Source organism: Apteryx rowi, unplaced genomic scaffold (genome assembly GCF_003343035.1).
Source record: "Apteryx rowi isolate R43461 unplaced genomic scaffold, aptRow1 scaffold_75, whole genome shotgun sequence".
NCBI lineage: Eukaryota > Metazoa > Chordata > Aves > Apterygiformes > Apterygidae > Apteryx > Apteryx rowi.
In genome coordinates, this window is record NW_020451038.1 from 1,995,620 (window position 1) to 2,021,499 (window position 25,880).

The following is a 25,880-nucleotide window of genomic DNA, read 5'->3' on the forward strand; positions in this document are numbered from 1 at the left end:
CCCTGAATAACTTTTTGCAGTCTTTCCACGGACTTGGGCAGTGCGGTTTTGTAAGGGCTGCAAAGCACAGTCCAAACGAGACGGCTTTCGGTTATAACCTACCGTCACATGCTCACTGGTATCTCAAGGATTTTGCCAACCAGCCAAYGAATACTTTTGGGCTATAGAGAGAGGCTGCGAGCCAAACTCTGCTGTGGGCAGCGAATTTCTCACAGGGAACTTGCTTYGGACATGATAGTCCAGTGATTGCTCATTAAAAAAAAACAAACCCAGAACACCAGCATCTTGTAAGCAGACCCCTACCAGGGCAAGTGCAGGAACACAAGAGTCACAAGGCTGAAATTCCCCGTGCAATATTCCATTTCCCTTTTGTCTTAGGGGGCAGGGGCAGGTCTCCCTTATCGCAAGGAAATATTTTCCTTTAAGAGAAATCTCTTTCTGTTAATATATCACAGGCACACAGAGAATTATAGGAGTATTGTGTAAACATTTCTAAGTCGTCTGCAGTAATCCCCTCTTATGCCACAAAGCAATGGTCTCAAAGAGAAGGTGGGGAGGAAGAAAACAGACCTGGACCGAGCTCGCAGGCAACCCCACAAATGCAGGAGAGCCGAGGCATTCCAGACCACTCTTCTGAAGAAAAGGACCTTTAGGCAATGTCCCATTCACCCTTTCCTGTGCTTGTTACAAATTTGTGATTTCTGCAGATCTGCGTATAAAAGGAGCTAAATAAAGGATACTGTTTTTATTTGAACAGAAAAGGTGGTACATAGCTCACCGGACAACCTGGCTTAACCCTCAGGGACAAGACAGCAAATAAGATCCCTCTCTTAAATGCTCAATGTTTTTATTAACAGACAATCCCTCACAGGGAAGATGCTCCAACTGGATTAAGCCTCTGCCCCAGATAAGACAGGTAGCTTAAGCAGAGACTCCTACCCAAGCCCAGGCAACGCAGTGCTCAGGGGCTCCGAGGCATCACAGCGGCCACTTCTCCAGTCTCCTGAAGTGCGCGCGTGTAAACCAAGCAAGGAGAACGTGCATCATCCAGAGACAACAGCAAAGACTCAAAAACGGCACCTTGATTCCCAGCGCCTGGCAGCTCGCATCATCAGTCCTCCCGAGTTCTTTTGCTTACAGCGTTAAAAATATATATATATTACACAAGTTCAGTAAAAAAAAGCAMGTCTAGGGAAATCCAAAAGCCTGTACAAACCCCTGCCTTATAGTAACAGGTACTGGTCAAGAGGATAATCCCAGCAGGACACAACAGGGATCCACTGGTGGATACGGCCACTTTCTCTTTTCTATATCCCCTCGAGCTCCAGAGTTTCTGGAGTTCGAGGGTACCTACAGTTACTGGGATGCAGCCACACTGACTTCATATTGCCACCAAGCAAGATGGACTCTGCTGCTAAAATATAGCTACAAAGCTACTGAAATCATTTCCTCCTTCATCCCCGATTCACATACAACTCTGGCTAAAGGTTAAGAAACTGGTACAAGTTTCACAGTGTCTGAAGTACCCCTCCCTTTTAAGGGAGAAGTCTTTTTTTTTTTTTTAAATCATCTTTTTAATACTTCCCTGGATTTTTTCCTGTTGATCTCTTGCCTCTCCTACGACCGTAATCAGCTGCCAGCAGCYTGAGACTCAATGAGGACAAACTCCGACCTTCTGCCTCTTTGGGACTCAGCAGAATTGAAACGTTTCAAGGTGGCTTCTGGATTCAATATTCACAGGAATATTCTTGTCAGTCTTGGGATAACTGTGACAAATTCAGAGTCATTTTACACGGAAAAAAACTTTCCATCGAGACTGTATGAACGCCAGCCCATTTCGGCGCAACAGTCCCACTTCTGGAAAACCAAATACCAAAGAAACATGAACTCCAAAACAAAAGGTTAGACAAGGCGAATGCTAGCTCGATCGCTTTTATGTTGACCCAGGAGTACTTGCTCAATCATCACCGGGGCTCCGATTCTGACCTTTGTACTTTCAACTCTGACAATGTAACATTCGTGATGAATTGCTGCGACAAATCTCACAACTGCCATCCAAGGCCAACACCACCTTCAGGCTAAACTGCAATGTGGTCTTCATGAAACTTCCTGCAAACACCCAAAATGTTCGCATGCATAGACAATGCTGGGGTGAGATCAAAACATTCACTCATTGAACTGGCTGATTGAATTCATATACAGGTCAAAAGCATAGTTGCATTTAGTGGATCTAAAAGATCAAGAGGAAAGATGCTAAGAAACTTGTCCCTCCAACCCCTAAACTCCTTCCTACCTCTCCCCAAAATATACAGCCATGCAGGAGGGAGGAAAGAAAGAAAGAAAGGGGAAAAAAAATCAAGTACACTCCAGAGCCACCGAAAGAAGTTTTCCTTGCATTCAAAAATGTAATGCAAATTTGATGAGCTTCAATCACAGCACAAACCTATCTGCCTCATGATACAATTTTTCTAGAAATCAAATGGAAATAGGAAGTTTCATGGCCTAAAATGCAACTAACACTTCATTGCTTTCGAAAAGACAGTATTAAAAATATATATATTTTCCACATGTTTGATATCAGCATTCCTGTCTCCTAAGCCAGTCATACCAGTATAAAGATACCCAGCCTTCCCCAGCATCATCAAAATGGCTCAGATGAACATCCACCTGCACAACTACCATTGCTTTTGATCCTTGATTCTCACTCAGTTCAGGTCACAAACTAAGAAACTCACCTTCAAACCAAAATCATAAATGGTGGCCTTAGATAGGGTATAAAGATATGTTATTCAATTATTTCAGGCAACATCCGGTATCAACAGAAAAGACTAAGAAATCAGAACCGGCCAAGGGAAGGTTAGGTAATACCTGCTATAACAGTAAATTTAATTTTCAAAACTCTGTTTGGGATGCAACACCAGTGGCATTCCCTCAGCTCCCTTCCACAAAAGCTGCCTTCCATGTTACGAATAAAACAGACATAGAAAACTTACTGCTGGAAACTTATTTCATTATTTCTATTGTTAAAAATCAATATTAACAGAGACAATCAGGGTGAATAAAATAACTCATTAGAGCTTCCTTCAAGATGTGTTTGTTCCTGTTTTCACTAGTAGTTTGATGAAGCCCTACTTCCTGTCTCAGACACCTCTGGTCACTTGTGGTCCTCAACAGCCACTGACCAGCTCTACGCAATGTTTGAGAACTGTGGAAAACTCACCACCTGACAAAAATCCTGCACACAGCCCCACAGACTGCAATCGCTATCTAAATTCAGATATCCAGATGGATTACAACACCGTTTGGTAAATGCTCAGGTGATGTTCTAGTTTCTGGTGGGAAAACACTCCCCTTGTATTGTTCCACGATCACAGAATGAAGGGCAAAGCAGCTGCCAAATACTGGGAGGACAGAGAGATTGACCCCGTTTCCCTGCACAGTGTGAGTGCAAGTCTAAGTCTACATCTACGGAGGCCTTAAAATACTTGAATGTCATGCACTCAGTATCTCATTCATTACTAAGGATGGTGAAATGGTAACTGTACATAACACATCATGGGTAAACCGAGAAAAACACTCTTCTGATGATATAAAACCTCAACGTGTCTGCCAGGGCAAGGGTGGGGAAACCCCCCTGCTCGCAGAGACAGAGACCATTTCCCACATAGCTCCTATCTGCGGATGGCAAAGGACAAACAAGCACTTCCTTTACTACCTTCCAAACCTCCCTAACAGCAGCCCCAGGTATTCAATTCCCAAAAGCAGACGTGGACCCAAGACTTTTGACAACCCAGGATTCCTAGTGTCTAAATGGTAACTGCCATCCTTTTCTGCATGCTTGGCAACAGGCCTGAGTCACATATATAGGATGAGCTCCATATATAATTCCACGAACTTCACATCTTCCAGCTCCCGAGCCACTGCCAAGGAGGTGAAATTCAAAGCACGTTCCTCTCCTGCAGCTTGTGCTGTCATGGGCCAGGGCTGGTGGCAAATTGGAAATTGCAACTCTGCCACCAAGCCTGAGCTGATATAATCTCCATCAACCTTGCCTGGGACAGAGCCAGCAAATTTTGACTGGTTCATACTTACGCTGTCATATGCATTAGCAGCAAATCACTCTGCAAGTGGAGCAGCAGAAAAAGCGTAGCAGGCTTCTGGCTCCAATTCATTAGTGTCTTCCCCTTGAAATCTCTGAACAGTGCAGATCTACAGGACATTTAACCTAGATGTGCAGCACTCCAGTTATCACACTGAATACAGAACACTTCCTGTCTCAAACATCACGTCAGCCGGCATTACCCAAATATAAAGTGCAGTTCACCTGAATATGAGTAAGCACTGCCTGTCCTTTCCAGCACACTTGTAAGCCTCATGGAGAGGGCAGATGCTCACAGGAGGGCAAGAATATTTAGTGCAAACAGAATCAGGTCAAGGGTTTTTGCAAGTTTAAAACAACTAGCTCTAATGCACACCAAATTCCCAGAATTTCAGATGCACTATTCCATAAAGACACCTAGACAGAGGCATGCACAGAGCAGACAAATCCCTAAGTGACATAGCTCCAACTTATTCTAAAATGTATAGAGTCCTAAAGGTATTTGGGCAGTGCCTCAGTCTACCAATAAAAATGCCTAGCTTTGCTATGAAAACAAGCTGGATTCACTGAGCAGTAAGCGAATAACTGTCAGTTTCAAAAAATAAAATATTTACATGAGTACATACTATTATCATTAGTACCGTGTACCACCTGGTCACTGACTGACAAGGTAAGACAGCAATCCATTCCACAGGGTTTCAGAGAACTCAGTCCTAGTTTACAAGGGAAAGGATCAAAATAATAGGCAACACTAGTATTTATGGCTAGCTAATGCACACCAGGATAAGCAAATTATTGACAAACATAGGGCAATGGTTAAAAATTCACCTGATATCTTAGAGTTTCTTAAGACTCCCTCCTGCTGTATAAACAAGTAACCATATGCAAAAAGAAATGCTTATACGTATACATTTTGTTCAGAGTTTATCTTGTTTTCTGGGTTCTGGAGAGCCATGATAAAGCACCGATGAGTTCTTAGAATAAGAATACCATTTAAAAATCGTTAAGTGTGTCAAAATGCAACAACTCAGCAAGACCAGAAACCATATGCTGTAGTTCTGCAAACGTTTTGAACAGGCCCAACCATTGGAAGGAACAGCCCAACCCTCCTCTGGATTGTGGACACGTCTTCTCACCCCCAACAACCATTTTTCAGGTGTCTCATAAGCTTCTCTGTAGTCAAATAAGATCAAGTCAAGTCTAAGAACCAATAAGTAGTAAAAGCAGACTTGGCAAATAAGGTCAATTTAGCACAAATCAGTTGCCGATCCCGCTCACTGTGCTGCACAAGCCCTTGATCTCGGGAAAGGTGAGATGCTGCTTTCAGGACACGGGGGATTTAGAATAGCTTTTGGTATCCCTGGACCTATACCTCAGGAATGCAGTTCCTTATAAGATGTGAAATCAAATTAATGATTCCAGTCATCCTCAAAGTACCTTATGGAAGCACTGGAAACTACCTCAATGTGTGTCTACAAATACACATACTTAGATAAAGTTGGTGTGATAAACCAGTTCAGGTAAGGTTATGTAAGCTACATTTAAAACTGAGGTACAAGTAGATTAAAATAATTTAGATAAAATTTGATAAACGACTGGACAATAAAAACACTCTGGTTAAGGTTATGTAAACTACATTTAAGATACTGTAAGCCAATTTTAATCACGTCTGTCCATGGGATTCCATCATTTTAATGGAATCAGAAAACACCAGTTTTACTTAAATTAATCTGCAATCTGCACCCTGAGGAATTACCAGTGATGACAGCAAGCAACTGAAAGAAACTAAACCATCAAGTCAAGAAATTAGGAAATGCATCGTCAGGTATTCTCAGCAACTGGCCAAACACTGCGAAGTTCACTCAGGAAAGCAACAAGAACGACCTAAAAACTTTGCTGCTGCTTCAGCAGTCAAGAAGTAAAACCTCTTTGTTTTGGAGAAGGACAAAAAATTAGCCCGTGCTTTTCTTTTGGAATTACTAAGGATTTCAGGTATTTGGTAAGAAACGGGGGGGGGAGTAATAACAGATAAAGGAAAGGCAGATAAGCCTGAGCTTCCAGAAACACACTTTACAGGACAATTCTACCACACTCTTTACAGTCCAGGATGCTCAGGAGGTGGAGAAGTCATCCTACGGTTCATCTGGATTTTCTCAAAACTTCTAATTTACATCACAAAACCTCACTTGAAAGTTTAATTTATACCGATTTGAAACTGATTGAAGAGTCATATACAAGGATAATTCCATAAGCAAACGCGCACCAAATCAGCAAGAGGAAGCAAATTATAGAGTAGCAGGGTCCCTGGTAGACCAAATTATTCTAAGGCATGTTAATGTGCAGAAGCAGCAAGCAGACACAAGATAACTTTGTCGCACCCCTTGCCGACAAGCAGACACCTCACTGCGTTTGTGCAGTCCTGCACACGACTTAGTTTGCTGAGCAGCACGGCGATAAAGACATTTTAAGGGAACAACAACCTCAAAAAGGGAAAGGGACTATCACAATGGAGAAGTTTGCACCAAAGCCCACATAACTGTTGGAGTTTAGAGGGCCATAAACAAAAGAAATGCTTTCTTAAAGCAAACTTCATAAGCACGCAATACTTTGGAAGTATAACAACCTGCATAAAATACTAACACCTTATAAGTGTTAATCATCAAAACAATCCCTAAAAAATAATGACAGTAGTGGAGAAATTCAGACAATCCCATAAAATAGAGGCAGAGAAAGACTATTCTTGGCCCACCTCTACGCTAAAACCACTGTACAATATAGTATCCCTGTATCTCAGAGCACAGCAAGTCACTGTAAAAGGTGATAGATTCTCTGAACACTAAAGTTTTAAAAGGATATTTTCAAAATAAAATATGGGTGGCCCCAGGAAATACTTTTATTTTTGCAAATACTATTTTCTAGTCTTTCCTGAAAGATCTACAACAACACAAGAAAAAAAGGACAATTACACAGAGAGCATAGAAATGACTGTACAAAAAGTTACCAAAGTAAATGAAAAGGAAAAGAGGGGAAAAAAAAATCTGTTCTTTCACTTCTACAAATATTTGATTTGGGACAGTAGTAGGGAAAAAATATTCTGCCTCTAGAGGAACATATTACACGTCCTGATCGGTGTGCCTGTTCTATGATCTGAGACTGTTGCTCTCTTTTCCTGTAAGGGAGAAGGAGAACAGTCAAATATCTGAGTTCCAGAAAAATAAGAAAGTGCAAACAAAGTTTTAGAATAGGCAGCTTGAGATTAAGGCTTGACAACTAACCTCCAGTGAATCCAGCTGTGGCAGCTGAAGATGTTCGTGCCCCAGCCGTCCCCTGCATCCCTTTGCCCTAACAGCTGGCAGGAAGGAAACGTTGCCATGTCTCATCAACTGCAGTCGAGAACAAGCAGAAGCAGGTAAAATACACATTTCCTTTCAGCTACGCTGTTACAGGGACAAGAAGTTTCTGCAGCGGGGCAGAGCAAACAACCAGGGACAGCAATACTGGAAAGTCCCACTGCCAAGTCTGCCACACCTTGTCCATCAAAGTCCTACRTTTACGGATTAAATTTAAGAGGACTGCCTACACCAGCAAATAGTTATGGTTATAATAAGATATACAAAATTAATGTAAACTACACTAATCCTAGCAGACCAGTGGCTGTCTTCGTTCTAGATTTTTTGTTGCCTGTGAATATAACAGCATTCATAGGAAGGGTTAGATCAGTTTAACTATTAAAACTGTTCTCAGTAGACAAGCCCTAAATTAAGAAAATTAAGAAGGCCGTCAGACAACCCCCCCCCCTCAAAAAAAAAAAAATCTGTAGAACTTGGAATTGTGTTTTGAAGGGATTTCAGAGAAAACCCTATACCACATGCAAGGTCAGAGGGAAACAGTGCAATAAAGGGCAATAACTAGGATCAAATCCAAACCAAGAGAATTACAGTTCCCATGAGAATCCAAACAGTCCACGGAGTCACGGGAAGTCGCTGAATATAGAACTAGAATCAGCAGAATTTACTGGCACTGAACGGTGTCCAGCAGTTGCGACTAGTGGAAGGCTACCCACAAACAAGTTGCCAGGAGCGGATTGCAACCTCCACTCCCAGAATTGGAAAAGATTTCTCTGTAATCCCACTAAATACTCTCTGCACTGCAAGTCTGGCTGGGCGTCCTTATACATCTATTTAAGGGCCCCACGTGACACGGCCGCCTGCCTGGCCCCTCCCCGAAAGGGCAAACAAAACAGCTCCAGAGGAGATTCCAGCAGGGATTTCAAAGACAGACATTGCATCAGCCAGGTGTACAGGAAGCCGCTGAGATAAAGTGGCTATTTACTAAGGGGCTCTCAGAGCGCGGCCGGTTCAGGAATCCTGGGGAAAGGACGACAGGAAGGAGGGAGATGCTTCGCACACAGAACAAGCTTCATCGGCTTCAGAAAGCCTTTGTACGAGGGCTCCGGACCTGGCCTTTCTCCCAGAGATGATGCAACACTGAGGAACAGGGTCTGTGCCAGAGAAAACTATTCACCGGCTCTGCAGATGGCAACGCGGCCAAGGATCTTGGATCAAAACACTCCCAAGCCAATCCAAACACAGCGAGGCCCCCCTGGCCTCCCGCCGCTCCCCCCAGGATTTCAGGAATCCTCCATTTCACGTTGTCACCTCTCGCTCCCCTCCTGTAATCACGACTTGAGAAAGAAACAGGGACCCTGCGGCAGCGAGAGAGAAGTAAAAGACCGGTTTGAAGACCTGTAAAGCTATCGCTCGTCCTATGATCTGTTGGCGAGCAAAGACAGAGGAGAGACTGAGCTACTGTTCAAAGCCTCAAAAATCCAAGTTCTGGATCTTCCTGTAATCACTGCTTGCCAGTGCAAGCCTGAACTCCCCAAACACGTACAACAGCTCTTCTGCGACTGGCAGCTTCAGCCCCACGCTCAGGAACCAGGAAACCATGCCGAGACACAGCACAGGCAACCATGGCAACATAACACAGTGTGGCAATTATGGAGCCGTGGCAGCCACTCCAAAGTTAAGGTCCAATCTCGCTTGCCATTAGAAGGCTCATTTTGACCCTCCCCCACGAAAATGATCACTAAGTGYCCTTTCAGCTCCCATCTGAGCTCTGTGGTTTGTGACCAGCAACTTGGCACTATTGCACCTGGACTTGAGAGCATGCAAATACACCCTTCTTCATATTGGAAGAAAGTTCATCGTAATTGGAAGCTTCTGCAACGCTCTTTTGCTGTGTCCTAACAAACAACAATTTGTCTAACACATTTCAAGTGGGAAACTCAGCTTAAAAAAAAATATATGCATATATCTGCAACCTGCACTGCACATGGAATGAGGCATTCAAATCCATTTACTAGTTAAGCTATGTAATCATCGAGAAGCATTAAAATCCAGTGAATTTTACATGGTTAATAAGGAGCTCAGGAAAGATTTCAGAAATCTCCCAGCCTTCTGACAGGCTTTAAAGCTCAGACTGTAACACTGCCCTAACACATCCCCCTTTCAGTAAAATCTTAGTGGGAAACTCCACGGATTACTGCACTTTCCCAGATCCTGGCGGCACGATGGCACACCTAAGTCACTGGCGATGTTTCTGGGACCCTAGGAAACGTCACACTTCTCCTGCAGATCTACTTTTCATAGGACAAAAAGATATCAGAAAGCAGATAGAGTCAGTGGTGGTTCAGAAAGCTATCATGAAGGCCCAAAGATAGCATTTCAGCAAAAAGCCTAGTTTCTGCTTCCACCTCAAACTCTGAGGCTTCTACCCACTTGCTGATGCTAAATTCTGTTTATAGGATGTTTTTTAAGTTTCATTCTTCTGGCTTACTTGCATCTCATGTGTTGTATTCATAGTTTGGCACTGATCCTAAAGTACAGATATTACCCACACAGTAGCATGGCATGCCCTTACTCTGCACGTCAGATCTTCCACACACAGAGGATGTTCACCCAGTTGCATCAGCAATATTACAATAGTCAGATTTACAGAACAAGTCATTAACCAACAATATATTGGACAAATAAGCTTTAAGGAATACAAATGATTTCTTGTGAAGCAAGAAATCAAAAACTGATAGATTTCTGGTAAAACAAAATAACCAAAAACTTATTCTCAAAACCACAGATATAAAAGGTGACACTTATTTGCAAAGCTACCAATACGTGCTCCATGTAAGCACAACTGCTGGTGAGAAACGCAAAGCTGAGTGGTACAGACCATGCTACAAGCCATGGTCACTTTATTTGCACATTCCTGTTARCAAGATGAAAAGCAGATAATCAAGTTGAATGTATTTTCAAAGTAAATGCAGATGACCAAAATCAGCAGTCATAAACCTGCAATCAGTGAGCAAATACAGCAGAAAGTCACTTGGAATAAATTTACTCCTGGTTACTTGCAGACAAATTGTAATTTCTACCTTTGAAGAGAGCTTCTCTCTGAGCAAAGCTAACCAACCACCTTAACTACGCGCAGGTGGTAACACAGGAGTACTGAATTCAAACAGCTGGCTAAGAGTGCTAGTTATAGAGCTCACACTAAAGCGATGCTGAGAAAATGGTTCTGTAACACATCAAGAATGAAATTATATCTGTTAACACAACCATAGGGTTTCTAAAATGTTCTGATACATGAAATATATTGAGGATGTTTTAATTATTGACCATCTCAAATACAACTAAGCACAGGTATGTACAACCGCATAGTGAAACCTCTTATGGGGATTTGCATCTTAGTTTGAAATTAATTGTTAATGCTGAAGAAAAGATTGACAGCCCTCCTGTAGCTGAGGAACAGAGGTCATCCACCTCCCTCAGTCCCTTGATGGGGGAAGGGGGACGATGACACAGACACGCCACCAGAGAGGGACGATAAGGAAGGGGACTTTCCTGCTAATCCTTTGCAACCTCTGGTGCRTGTGTAGTACTTTCTGTGAGTAGCTTCTACAGGTTAAGATGGATAAGGCTGACGGGATGCAGTAAGTAGCAGAGGTTGCATTAGATCATGAAGCTGAAGGCCTCTGCTTTACATTGTGCAGTGCCCCAACACATTTCTGAAGTTTTCCTTGCTTAAGGCTAACGGCTTAGTAACCTGTAGTTGCTAGACAACCTCCTTCTCACTTAAGTAGCAGCTCAATTTATGTGACAAATCGATAGGGTCAATGCACAAAAACCACCTCGTCTTTCTTGGGACACAGAAGCATTTCCTGTTCTTGCTTCATCACTGCAGAGGCGACACTGCTAAGCTCCTCCCTCGGAGCAGCCGGCAATGCAGCCTGGCGGAGGAGAGGTGACAGCAGCCCAGGTGGCCCTGCGAGCCGTCCTTGGTGCGCAGGCACGGGCAAGACCGAGAGCACCCACCTGCACGCACCCGCAGAGCTGACCCGCAGAGCTCCGGCTGCACCAGCAGCAGCTTTTGARCACTGCTGAAGGGAATTTCAGAGCTCCACACACCTGCAAAGGCACCTGGAACCAGGTAATCTCTGAAAATATGGAAGCTCAACAGCCACTAAGGGAGTGGTGGAATGGGCAAACAAAAATAAAAAATACAAGCAGCATGTGGAGCAATTACTGCGCTGAGTCACTCAATTTCACAGGTGAATTTGCAAAGCAAGGAAGGAGCAGCAGCACTGAAGTACTCCCATTTGAATGGCATGAGAAACAGCAACAAAAGYGCCAAGAGAATACTGCTTTTGACAACTATTTAATATCGTTTCCAGTGTGAATAAGCTTTCAGATCAAGTTTAGTTAACTGGAGAGACTACACATACCCTACGTTAATTCAAGAATGAAAGGAGACTAGGAGAACTTGTGCTTACTCTGCCTTTTAGGGGAACTGTAATATATTGCCATTGTGCAATTTTTTTTTAATATGGTTTCTAAAAAAGGATGAAAAAGATTTACAGACTTCTGCCGCGGTCAAGTGGAATTCAGAAACGCTCATCTGAATACAGTGACTGTACACAGTTACATCAGTGCCTCACTGTAGAGGCTTTCAGAAAGCCCTAACCATATCTTAAACATCTTTCCCAGACTGCGCTGCTTCAGAACAGAGTTCCAAAGATGSAAGCCACAAGCATTAAATTTCAGAGTTCCCTTCACATCTTATAAGTCTTATGCAAGGCAGTATTCTATCATCAAGTTAACTCCTTCTCCTCTTAATTAATCTTCATTTCATGACCTTGGATTTGGCAGTGAATGCATATATGTGAACTTGCTCCAACTGATTATGGCGTGAAATGTTCAAAGATTGTTAAATTCCAGTATCAGGAAAGGACCATTACCATCAAAAATTCACAGTGTATTTTCTCCAAAAAGAAATTATTTGGGCCTATTTTAAAGGCTTAAGATGAACGTTCGTTCCTTCCCTCTTCCCTGTAAACCATTCCAACATTTAATTATTGTCACTGCTATGAAACTATTTTAAGATTGAATGTCTAACTTCAGTTGATATTGCTATGCCTTTGTCAGCAAATCTCACAAGTCCTTTTAGAGAAAGATCCAGTCCCCTCTCAATTGTCTTTTCAATAAGCTGAGTAASTTGAGCTCCTTTAAACCTCCCATCATGAGGCTTATTTTCCAGTCCCTGGATCATTTCTGCAGCTGTCCTTTGAATTCTCTCCAAAGACACTGGCATTCCTCTTGAAGCATGGAAACCAAAATTCAATTCCAGTATCAGTCTTAATGTTGCAATGTTTGTAAGATTACTTATTTTTTCTTGACATTCCTTCCCCCCTCCTTTTTCTTACATGTGCCCAAGAATCACATTAACCCTTTAAAAAAAAAAAAAAAAAAAGACCCAAGTATCATGTAGAGACACTTAGCTGTAATGACCTTCTAATCCTTTGAGCCCCTGCTTTCTGGAACTGTTTCACCTTTTATGGCCAGCTTTGCAGTTTTGCTAACAAATGCACCACCTGGCAATGGGATGAATTCATATGYTTTGCTGAAATGCTGCAAAACAGTTCACAGCTCTCTAAATGTACTTTATCATCTCACTCCTGTGCACGTCTGATGAGATCTTTATCAAATATTTTATGCTATCCAGGTAAAAAGACACTAAGTGGCAGTAAATTAAGAATTGATTCCTTTCCACAACCCTTTCTAGAGCCAGGCACCTCCTTTCAAAGTTACAACCCCAGATATTTTAGTTCTCCACTATTAACTGTATCTCTCTTGCACAACTCTTGCTAGATTCAGAGAGGATTTTGCCTTCTTCCTTGCCCTCTCCCCTCAAAGCCAATACACTCCCCACACCGACTATACCCCCTCCAATTTCCACAAAATCACAGAATAATTCAGGTTGGAAGGGACCACTGGAGGTCAACTGGTTCAAACACCCCTCTTCCTCAAAGCAGGGTCAACTCAGGTCAGGTTGCTCAGGGCTCTGCCCATTTCTTCTCTAGCACCACTAAGAGTATTYGCATAACTATGCATTTTAAGGCCCCAAATAACCTACTGGTGATCTGACTTTCCACCTAACAAAGACTGGAAAAATCTCACCTAGTCATTTCTATACTTGGCATTGCAGCTTACAAATGAACTAGCCCATGTTTGTCTAATGCAGTCCACAGAGCAGCATACGTTTTCCCACAATTCTGTGGGGAAAATTTAAAATCATGTAATAGCCTGTAGTGTAGAGGTCCCAAAGCAGCACCAACCCAAGCCATTAAATTTTCACAGCAATCAGAGTACATTTAGCAGTTTTTATGAAAATAGCACAAAACTTTTCTAAAACCACATCAAACGCTTTCTCAGAAGCCTTTGGAAGATGCTGCAAAGCACCCAAGTGAAGCTCCAGCTCTATCTACATCTTCAAGGGAGACTCCTTCTCCGCTGCATAAGTGGACACTTAAAAGATTAGCTTCCCCATAGTTTCATCTTAATGAAATACGAAATTGTAGCAAACACATTGATATAATTTTAAACATCTTTCCCATTCATAGTACTAACATTTATCAGTGCCTATCTTTATCAATATTTTTATTTAGCAAAACATTCACAGCTTCTACGTTTATCTGACTACCTAAATAAGGACGTTCATCATCCCTTAACTTGCAGAAAATATCCTTCAACTTACACAGGCTATTCCAAACAAAGTTTACCAGTGCTTGCTTCAATCACTAGCAAGGATCTCCCCCACCYCTCAGAAAACATAATCACATAAACATAGGATTAAGGTGGACATATATCTGTCCATACAAAATCATGCCATAATAGTCAAGTTATTCCCCTTCCTTAAAGGATAGCTATTTGAAATCAAAGCAACTAAGAAAAGGGCTGTACTTAATTTAACAGTATAAACTACTACACTGAAATTAGTGATGTTAGCCAGGAGCCTGTGGTCCTCTCACCGTATATTCTTCCCTAAGAATCTAACTGTGGCCCTGTCAGAGATGAACGAAACCTTCAGTCTGACCCAGGAGAGTCACTCTTTTGTTCTGATGTTACTTTCCCAGTTCTTACTCCCAACTGGAGTTATCAATGCCCTGTTCCCTGTCGACAGCTAGGAAGCTCTTTAAACCTGCAAGTTTTTGGAAAAGAATCCAAAAAAATCCCATTGCATGAATAAATGAGGCTTGACGGCATGATGGAATACATTTCAGAAGTGTGAAGGCACTCTCAAGGAGATGGGTGGCTGATCACAGCTTCACATAAGCATAAAGGACACTGGTTTGTGGCATTCAGGAGGGAGAAGTTCAGCTGTTTAGATTGGATGCATTTGGWGCAAGACAGAAGATGACTACATCACAGCTAGACAGATTTCAGCTGTAACAAAACATTACATTCTAGAAGAAAACTACAAACTCTTCCCTTCAGGCCAGCATTTCCTAACCTGCACCATTCCTCCTTTCCCCTTCAAACACAAGTAAAGACACTGAATTCTCCCTAAAACAAAATACTAACCAGAGAATATTCAGGACACCACTTTCTAACCAAAAGAAATTTCACATCCATCAGTCATCTGAGGATTAATTTGATTTTGTCAGTATAGAAAAGCTGAGAATTATCAAAATCTCAGCTGTGTAACAATCAGRTAGGAGAATGATTTCAAAAAAGGAGGAAAACAGCAAAGAGAAAAAAAATCATCTTCCTGAACAATGCAATTAGACTTTGTACACACTAAGCATCCACAAACAGTTTGCCAAAGATACTCTGAAGGCCCCTTCCTATAGGTTATCAGTCCTGATGATTACAGATCAGTAGGAACATTGTTCTTAACCTGAACTATCTTGTAGCACTACAATGCTAGTAAAAAAAACCAGGAAAAATGCCGTGCCTCATTACAAGTTTCCCCATCAACAACTCATAGTGGATTTTTTTCACCCGTATCCACCATACATTGCACTTACAGCACACCTGTTAACGTCAGTAGCAATGGCACTGTTTTACTATACCACTATAAGAAGCTAAAGGTATATGCAGAAGCAACACAGCATTGGCAGTGTCCATGTTCTATAGTAGGCTAATTGCATTCAAATCTATAACGGAGGTAAGGGAGAGGATTGGTATGGGTGAGAAGCCATCTAAGAAAGTCTAGAAGAGGCTATTTGTACCACTAGATCTGGAGTCAAGAAATCCATCTTTTATCTTCGCACTATTGATAAGATGCCCTGTGCAAGCTAATCCTTTTCTTTGAGCCTTAATCTTCCTATCGGTAAAATTGGAGTAACACTTCTAAGATGTCATATACAGTGTTTTGAGCCATGCAAGCAAAAGCTAGACCTAAATCAATAGATTTAACCATTACAAGAATGAGACAAAGTGCCCTCAGAAAATTGCATCTGGGACTTTTGGGTGGGGAAAAAAAAGAAAAAAAAATTAAAATCAATGTAATATAAGCCACTGGAAATCCAAATACAGATCACATGAAGACATTCACACCAGCCTCACCTTTCATTGTGGCAATTTCACTTGTTTAATTTCAGATTTGCAACAGGCTGGAAACCCACACAGGCATCCCAGAGGAGAAGCAGCAATCTCCCAACATGCAGGGATAATCCGTTGAACTGGAGAGATTTTTAAAGCCATTTAGTTAAGCCAATTTTCATAGAGAAAAGTCTAAATAAAACCTTCTCAATACTAACAGAACACCATAGCAATTCCCATCGTTCAAGACAGATTTTTGCATTTTAAACCCACATACTATCTCTGTAGAAACCCTCTTTCCTAACAACTTTTTTTTTTGTAAAATAAAATTACCAAAGTTTTCATCACTTTCAAGTATGTATCAAGGCCATTTATTCCCTCCCTCGCAATCTTGTCTTCATGTAAAACTGTGAAATATCAGAATTCCTTCAAAACATTGCCCCAACACTAACTATCCTGGGAACAGTCTACTCTATTATCACTCAGGAAAAGGAGCGAATCCTTCAACTCTGACACGAGAGGAGCGACAGCAGGCTAGAAACTTTTGTTCGCAAGAACAGTTTGCTCCTAAATCATCCCCATTCATCTCCAGCATGTGATATGGCAAAGCCAGAATTTTCAGCTGAAGCATTTTACCCAAAGGATCCTTGTTGCATCTTTACACAGTTCTTTGACAACCAGGGCAGTTGCATCCACATCTGGATCAGCCATTTCATTTTTCCTGCTCATTCAAGATACCCTTTCTTCACGTGCAATTCCAGTGAATTTCTGCTGATTGCAGTTTCAAGCTAACAGTTGTAATCTGTACCCAAAGGGGCCTGATGACAGCATGTTCCAATGCATATTTGCACTTTCAAAATGTGTTAGCGCTTTGTTTTTCATTAATTTGTTACTTCTATCTGCTTATATAAGGACTAGGAATACAGGAGCGTGAAACAGGAATTGTGATGCATACTAATTTTACTACTGCATTTTCTGGTAGTTTGTGAGGAAAATCTTTTCCCAGTYAGATTTTTGGTCTTCTTATGAGTTTCATAAATTGCATTTTCATAAAGAATATTCTAAATTTGTAGTGGCTTATGACAATCCATCAAATGGTGGACTTCTACTGCCAGRTGCAAGAATACTTGTGCTCCAACTCTTAAAACGCTCTTATTGACCCACACTGCATTCAGAGTGTTTTGGGAGCTAACCCAGAAAGGTATCAGGCACCACTCTTTTCCCAGCACTAACAAATGGTAACACCCACAGCCGTGCAAAGGACACCATCAGTTTGGGAATTCTGCATCCAAGTATCTTCCACCTTAGCTAAAGCACCTCAGAACAGCTTTTTTAAATGGAAAATTTTGGAGAAGGGTCAGGGAAGGAGGATGAGGTGTTTCCTTTATATATCTGGCAAGTCATACTGGGGTAGCTTTAACCCCAGTAAAGATCTTCCTACTGAAAAGATGTGTGTGTAACAGGGTAGGTTTGGGATAGGACACACCAAAATACCACGAAGTTGATTCCTCAGTGAAACTTTCCCCCTTCTGACAGTCCCGTCAGACAAAGAAAGTTCCCAGCTGCAGGTACTCAGTTTGGGGAGCGCAGGAGGGGAGGTGGACAGTAACCATGCAGTAACTATACTTACATGTGTCACCCTACAACTCACCTAGGTGTTCACAAGCAACAGACCCAGCAACCACACTGCAAAGCCAGAACAACTGCTATCACTGGCAAGGTACAGCACAGCAAACACAACCGTTGCAACTGTTTGGGGTTTTTTTGTTTGTTGCACTTATTGCAGCATGATTGTTTGGGGCTATTTATAAAAGTTTCATTTTTTTATAATGAAATAAAAGACTACCCTCACAACAGATGAGATTTCTTGCTTACAAGAGGTAGTATTCATGCCCAACATTAATTTTTGTGCAGCAATGGGTATTTGGAGACGTCATGACACGTTGCCATTTAAATAGCTTTATTCAAACTGAAATTGCCAAAATGTTGCCTCAAGTTCTACTAGACCAAACGGTCTAACTACATAAGAAACTAAAAGCTTCAACATACCATAAGATGAAGCAATGGGATTTGAAGTGCACAGACAATAACTCTATTTCAAATGTAAGCTGCTACAACTAAGTTTTACATATTCAAGAAACAGGCTTCGAGTTTCCACCGCAACTAGCCTTGGCCAATTTAAGTTTTTGCAATGTTCCAGTCCCATTCACCTCTGTATATTCTTTTCAGCAAAGCTATATTTTTATTACTATGATTTTTATTGCTATATTTTTATACATGACTGACAACATATCCTCAGAAATTCATGTTTTTCTGCAGTGCCTCAATATTTTACAAGTCATAATGACTAGCAAGCCACTGCAAAATAAAAACTTCCTAATTACCAGGTAAGAAAGGATAATGAACATTTTGTGATGCATTTWTTTACACAGAATTGTAATAGTTGCATACCAGTTAATATTTTATCATTTTCCAAAATGAGGATCACTTCAACTCACTGCTATACTAACTTTCCCCAAAAATACACTTAAAAGAATTTGCTATTTTAAAACAAAGTTAAGCACCATGATTCAGTTATAACACCGCTCAGCCACCACAAATCAAGTCTACATTAAAACTTAATTCTGACCACCTTACTGAGTAAACAAGAACAGACAAAGGTAAGACTACACTAGCAATTTTCAACCAGGTTTGTCTAAAGAAAACACTTCACGTACAGCAACCAAGGATATAAACTTGCAGCATATCATCGATGCCACACCAGCCCCTTGGGTGGACATGCAGAGGACAGTAGCTCACTTGCCTTTAAAAGAGGAGTGTGAAGTTACACGAGACAGCTTGAGCTGGCCGTACAATATGCTGCCAGCAAGAAGCAGAGACCCTGGTCCCCTTCTCTGTTCCCAATCACATCCTCTGCGCTTCCACCCATATGTTCCCCCTATGTACTTTGTGAGGGCTCTGGAAGCTTGTCAAATCTGTGAGCCAGTTCAACTCGCCATCTTGGCCAAAAATCATCCAGCAAAAAACAAAACATAAAAAAACAAAATAGCTTTCTGCTAAGTTAGCAAGCTGAATCGGTTCAAAAAAGGATCCCAAYGAGAACCAGAGCTGGTGTGATAGAAAAGGCAGAACTATCTGCTGGGTGGAAGAGGAAGGGGGAGCCAAACTTTCCCCATTCAGCAGCAGGGCCGTTAGATCTACTCAGCTGTCTCATGTAGCTTCACCCGGAGTAACCTCGCGCTCAGGGTGCAGTTCTGCAATAGTTTAAAGCTGACTTCAGCTGGCACTGCTTCCGTGCAGCCTCCCCATCTCCGTCCTGCACTGCTGCTACCCTGATCCCACAGCAAGGCAGTTCAGGGAGAAGCCAGCAGAAAACTCGCACTTCCAAAAACGAAACGTGTTTGTTTGAGGCCAGGTAGCCTTCCTGAGTAGTTCACTACAGGGGCAGACGTGTGTCAGAGCAGAGGCAGAAGTCAGGGTGGCAAAGGAAGCAGGACTGTGGTAACACCACATCAGGTCAGCCTGAATTGCCATGGAACCATATCATTAGCGTGTAACAGAAACCGCCACAAAGCTGCGCAAAGAGTGTCACGAACGCCTGTTCCAGCCTAACGTGCGCACATTTTCATGTACAAGCAAACCCTGAGGTGCACATTAGAAGAACTGCACAACAAAGCGAGTCTGCAGCAAGCTCAGAACCTGACTTTCACCATCCGAGCAGCCCCATTCCATACCAACCTCCAGGCCATCTTCATCTCCTCCTCTGCAGATATTCAAAACCCACCTGGACACGACCCTGTACAATATACTCTAGGTGACCCTGCTTGAGCAGGGGGGTTGGACTAGATCATCTCCAGAGGTCCCTTCCAACCTCAGCCATTCTGTGATTCTGCGACTCATGCCCAACCCCCCTGAAATTCTTGAAACTGCAACAGGAACTTGGAATCAGAAATCAGTTCTCTACAGCTAACCAGATCCTACTTAACTTGATCAAGCAGTTCTCTTTTCTTCAAAAGTTCACCTTAGCGATATTTACAGGARAGTTCCAGATCTCACTGCTGTGGCAAAAGTTAATCTACAGCCACATTACTGAAAGCATTCTTGCAGCACGACTATGAATTATTTCAACCTAACACCACCAAATAAACAGGAAATAATTTGTTTTAGTGTCTTTAGTTACAGGCCACACGGATTTAAAAGGTTCATACATTCTTCCACTAATTTAAACAGACTACAACTATTTATAAATTGATACTGCAGTTCAGGTTGGGACATGCTTACTATTTTAAGTGTTTCATGTTGAATCCCCAGGGCACTTAGTTTCCTAAATCAGTGGTTCTCAACCTTTTTCCAGTGTGTTCTTTCCTTCCTACAAGCAAGGATACAGTCCCATTTCTCCACTCTCTCCTGTAAAAATCATGCGAGAACTGCTTATTGAGAGCAGCTTCCACACAAGCCTCCTGAAGGGGCACGCTGCTACGGAGCGACTAAGAGCACTGCCAGAAGACACGGCTTGGGCAGGAGCAGAGCTGGGAAGCAGAGCCATGCTGAGAAATGCTCCTCTGCTCCTATTCTCTGCACTACCTGGCTGGAGCTGCAACGAGAAGACTCAGCCTTCCTAGTCCCACCCTCCTCCCAGCTCTCTCCTCTGTATCTCTCAGAAGCAAGCTTCTTTCCCTCTTCCAGTCCAAAGCGGTCTTAAGTGGTCTTCCTTATTTTCATGCAATACAGTCCTCAAATAAAAACAAGGAACAGCCACTGTCCGATTATTTTCATGATACAAAGTCTATGCAAAACCAAGAGACTGCATTATTTGATACTGACAGATTGAAACTCCATCTCAACTTTTTTGTTTTGTTTTAACTGAATCATCATCGACAGGCATGTTCTGTTAAAAACTTTCATGATGTGGTCTCAAATTCATTCCCTATCAATGACTTGCATTTCAAACTGGCTCACTTCAAAGCCAAGAGGATTCTTCTTAGTATCAGAACTGCAAACTCTTTTCTGTGCCACTGGTGTAATAGCTGAAAAGTTCTGTCTTGTAGATCAACAAGGTTGCAGAAGAAAACCCAGCTCAATATCGTGGAGTGGTATGAGCTCCGCAAGGACAACAGGAATAAGCCTGAGTCAGTAAATGAGCAGYTACCAAAAACATGCAGTATCTTATTTCCAATGTTAATACGATTGCAATTTTAATCACATTCTAAATATGAATCCATCAAAAGCACTGCCACTTTTCCACTTTAAAGCCACTTCAAATGACTTTAGGGCTGAAAGATTTTGTTTTTAAAACTAACTCGCATTTTGTCTCAAAAGGCTGCTTGTAAGTGAAAAAAAAAAAAACCCTAAGCTAATTTAGAATTGGTTGAATAAGCAAAAAAGTTTGCTGTCTTAAAAACTGCACAGACCTGCCTGCTTAGGATACCTCCAATGCTAAACTTAGGCCTTCCATGACCCTCAGGGAAGAATACAATACCTGGCTGTTATCAAGTTTATAAGGATTAAACTTTAGCAACAACAACAGATCACTTTTAAACTTCACTCCGAAAGCCAGATTCCTGGCTATTTCTCAGGGTAGGTGTTTCTTGGTATCACTGTTCTACTTTCCTCCCTGTTCATTCCCCCTTTTTCTTAACATTCGGTGAATGCAGGACTATTAGATTCCTGACCATGAAAGAAATTTCTCATGCCCACTAAAAGCTTGCCAGTCATCCAAACTTCTGACAAGTCCTCCCACGTTTTCCCACCTTGAAGCCTGAGCACATCGGTACACTTTTCTGAATGCTTCCCATATTGCTCAAATAACTTATTTTCCTCCTACCAAACACAAAAAAACCCCAAACTCATCAAGACGACTTTTCTTCCTCAATTTTAATATTTAAAATATAATTTGTGTGCATTCTACTGCTTACACATTTAAATTAGATTTAATGATCATAAAGTTGCAGATTTACAATTTAAACAATGACAGTGACACTTCTGTGGGGTCTTTGGCAACAAAAACTAGTGTTAAGATTATTATTCATCGCAAAATTCTCCTTTTGGGCTGCAGCTTTTCAAGTTTGGACTCATCAGTTAGTTGAAGTGAGGGAAAAATCCCTTTTGCTATTTCTGTTGCAGGAAAATAATACTTCACCACCAGCTTAGAGGTTGGGGGTGGGGGGGGAGATGAACAAGAATCTCCTGATTTGTCGTGTAGCTCATCATCTGAGACAAAGAGCATCTTTGCTAATTATAGAAAAAAATTAAACTAGGAGCAGTTGAAAAACTGTTTCTCAGCCTGCTCAGTGGGCATCAGGCATGATTTCAGCAGCTTAGCAAGTCCCACCCCTTTGCGAGCTCGGCGGGGAGGCCAGGAGAACTGCACATTCTCCCTGCTCAGCAGGGACAGGGGCCGCCGCTCGGATGATTTGCTACAGGAATACTGGAAAACTGCCACCAAAACAGCAAATCCTGTTAAATAAAAAAAATAATAAAAAAAATCCCAGCAACTTCAGGAAGGAATTGAGAAAATTGAAAAAGTGAGAAACTCAGCTCCCATAGTTTCAAGATGTTGAACTCTTGCTGCATTAGTCTGGGGCAATTCTCCCCCCCCCACCACCATGATCAAAATAAGCAAAAGAGTTAGGCCAAGACAGATTTATGCAAAACTGTCTCTAATTTAACAATATAAGTAGCAAAACTACTATGAACTAACTGTTGCCACAACTCATTCATGTAGACCAAAGACTGACTTTGAAATCTGTAACAGTTCTAACAACCATAGCTGCCTTTTTTTTAATTATTTGGAAGAGCAAAAAAACTAAAATGACAAATATAATTCAACAATATATTTATTTTACAATCAAATAGCAGCTTAATTTTCCATATTGGCAACTAAGATTTAATATCTCACACACTATACATTTAAGCGTACATTTTAATACTTCCAGCTGAAGTACTATTACTATACCTTCTACAAAAAACTCTTGCCTATCACAACTTTTCTTACATACTGAAAATAACACAAGATTTCATTGGGAAGGTTTCTAGGTTACATACACAAGCAGCACCAGAGTAAGAATACAAGTGTGCAGTAATACAGTAATATTGCCATGAAAACAATGATTTTTTGAATTTTCAAATCTCTGAACACTCATTAYGTTTGTTCTACTACTGCCAGAACAGATAGAAGCATTTTTATGTCATCACATCATTCAAAACAAGTTTGTAAAAGTTTGCTCCATCCAAAATGGGAGAAAGTACAGGCGAGTCAGACTACATAAATTACATTACCAGGATATTATACATTAAGCTTAGTCCTCCCTTATATGCTTTGCACCTCAGATTTTTAATCAAAAATGCCTTTATATTTCACAGAACACTCGGAAAACTTAAATCAATTCCCCCAACCAAAAAAAAGCAGCATAAACTTTTGAGAGAGATCCCGTTCAACAGCATCTCTTCACTTTGACTTATCACTTCTCAAAATAAGAACCGGCTGTAACTGAGTACTCTTTCTAAAAAGGGAATTAAATGTATGTGGGATTTCACCACCCCACCTTGGGCTATAATCTCAGACAACATTAACTAAGGAATATTGCATGCAGGTCACTTGGGATATGGCAGTAAAAGGAAAAGCCAGGGCCTTGTCAGAGTGGTGTTGGTTATTCAACAGGATGCAAGGCAGCAAATTCATTCCCCATTACCATGTACAGAGATACTGTAAACAATGTACAGAGGCTGTAAACAAAGACTAAGGGGCAATAAAGATCACTTGCTGAATTTTATTAAACTGCGGATGCCAGGTTTAGTACCCTCACAAAACTCTAAGTTTTTTGCTGGTGTCGTGTTGCACTATGYTACTGAGCAGCTACCACGTTCTGCTGCAGAGGTGGATGCATTTTAGGTGCGTTAAAAGTTACTCACCCTACCTTCTGAAACCATTTGGGTGCTACAGATTCTCAAATACAAGCTACTATACAAGTTTTGCATCTAGAGCACTACTGCTGCCTGCCAAGTGAATTTAAGAGCATATTTTACTCTCTTTCACATTATTCTGATCCTGGAATTTTTGCTTCCAGATAGTAGTAATTATGAGTTTGATAACCTGGGCCAGGAATTGACAGGGAGCGGGGTTCCCCCTTCTAGGTGTTAGTTCACAAAGATAACAGTTGTTTTCTAAAACTAATGTATTTTCCTTTCACATGCTGCATACCTCAGCTAACAGTTTTTAAGCTACATCATCTTTAACAAACCCACTGGAATATGCCAATAGCTTCAATTCAGCAATACAATATCATATAGACAGTGGCCAGTGTCAAATGGTTAGTTAAGTAGATAAGAAAGGCACTTACTCTTCCTTAAAAAAGGAAGCTATTGCACTCAAGTAGACAGAGTGTGGATAGGAGCTGGCAGATTCCACAATACATAGTCACGTCAAAAATGGCCTCCTGCAAACTGTTCCTTCATTAAGCATTTGAGTCAACCGAAAGAGAGGAATCTTTCGCACTATTCACAGGATGTTTCATCTCTGTATTCCACAGCAGAGCAGTATTTGCCATAGATTTTTGGCCTGCAAGCWCATAAGCAGCAGCAGAGGATAGATTTTGTTCTGCACCCAGCACCAGAGGGAAACTCCTCTAGCTGCGTTCTGTTTCCAGTTGCAAAGTTGAGCTGGGCCATAATTTTGACTGTTCTCTAGCCTGTGAATGGAAAATCCCTTCTCAGCATTAGCAGGCTGGTGTCTGCTGCACACACCCACTGCACACAGCAGAAATTCCAGTCAATAAGGCAAGTGGGGCCCAGCCGATGGAAGGGGAGGAAGGAGACATACAAACAATAAGGAAAGCATCTGGCTCGGTTACTGGCTGGAAAGGAGACTGGAGTTCAAACGAGACATGACTGCAGCCTTCAGTTAACAGGAAGATTCTATCAATTCTCACCGTCCTAGTTTTCACGCAGACCAAAACATCTAGGAAAAAAAAGGTAGCTCAGGGTTTCCAGCCCAGGTTCTCAGGCAATGCCGTTAATTAAAGAACAATGATGAAACCCACTTCATAGGTTTTTGTCCCGCTGGACCCAAACATACACTCTCCTACTTTGACCTGTGGAAAAGGCCCCAAAAGTAAAGCCCTTTTCTGAATGTGAGCCAGCCATCTCCTCACCACCACACTAATGGAGGCTGCTCTGCTGTCCTTCCCTGGAGATAGCAGCCAAGTCTACTGAAGCTTCTCTCATAGCAACGAGAGCTCCAGAGCCAACAGCAGCTGCTGTCACTGCCTTGAACGCTTCCCCACAAGATCCAGAGCTCAGCAACACCCTCCCCTCAGTACCTCTCTAGCAAAAACCAGAAGGCTGGCAACAAGATGACTTCCTGGGTCAACCACAAGAAAAAATAAATTCTAGTATTTCCTATATAATAAAAAGGGGAATCCCCTCTTTCTACTGAAGAAATAGGAAATTCTTTTTCTCACTTTAGATTTTGCCTTATGGCAATAACACCCATTCCAGAATCAGCTGGGGGGGGGGGCAGGGGAGGGGGGGATTGTTTGAAATATGCAATATAGCAACATACCCTCGGACACCAACACCAAGTTCTGGGAGGCCCAGCTGCCCCCTTCCCAGAAGGGCAGGGAGCCACCCCCTCGCCCGGCCGTGCCCCGAGCGCCCCGATGACATAATGGGCCGGAGAAAGACCGCAGAAGGCCCCTGCAAGGGGCGCGGAGATCAGTGCCCTTTAGAGGGGCGTCACAGCCGCAGAAAGGCGAGAAAAAGCCCCCCGGCGTGGCCCGGCGCCCGGCAGAGCGGTGCGGGGGCCCCGCGGGAAGCGCGTGCGGAGCTGCCTCCCGCCGCGGCGACTCCTCCCGGGCGAGAGGCGACGCGAGGCCTCGCGCCTCAGCCGCTGCCTCCCCCCGGGC

General features: G+C 42.2%; 1 long non-coding RNA gene across 1 annotated transcript; it reads right to left on the reverse strand.

Annotated features, from left to right (window-relative positions):
* Positions 1–22,796: 22,796 nt before the first annotated feature.
* LOC112976605 lies at positions 22,797–25,841 on the reverse strand. The gene is made up of 2 exons (XR_003257106.1): positions 25,538–25,841; positions 22,797–24,934 (listed from the first exon to the last, which is right to left on the reverse strand). It is a non-coding gene; the product is annotated as an uncharacterized LOC112976605 (long non-coding RNA).
* Positions 25,842–25,880: the final 39 nt, after the last annotated feature.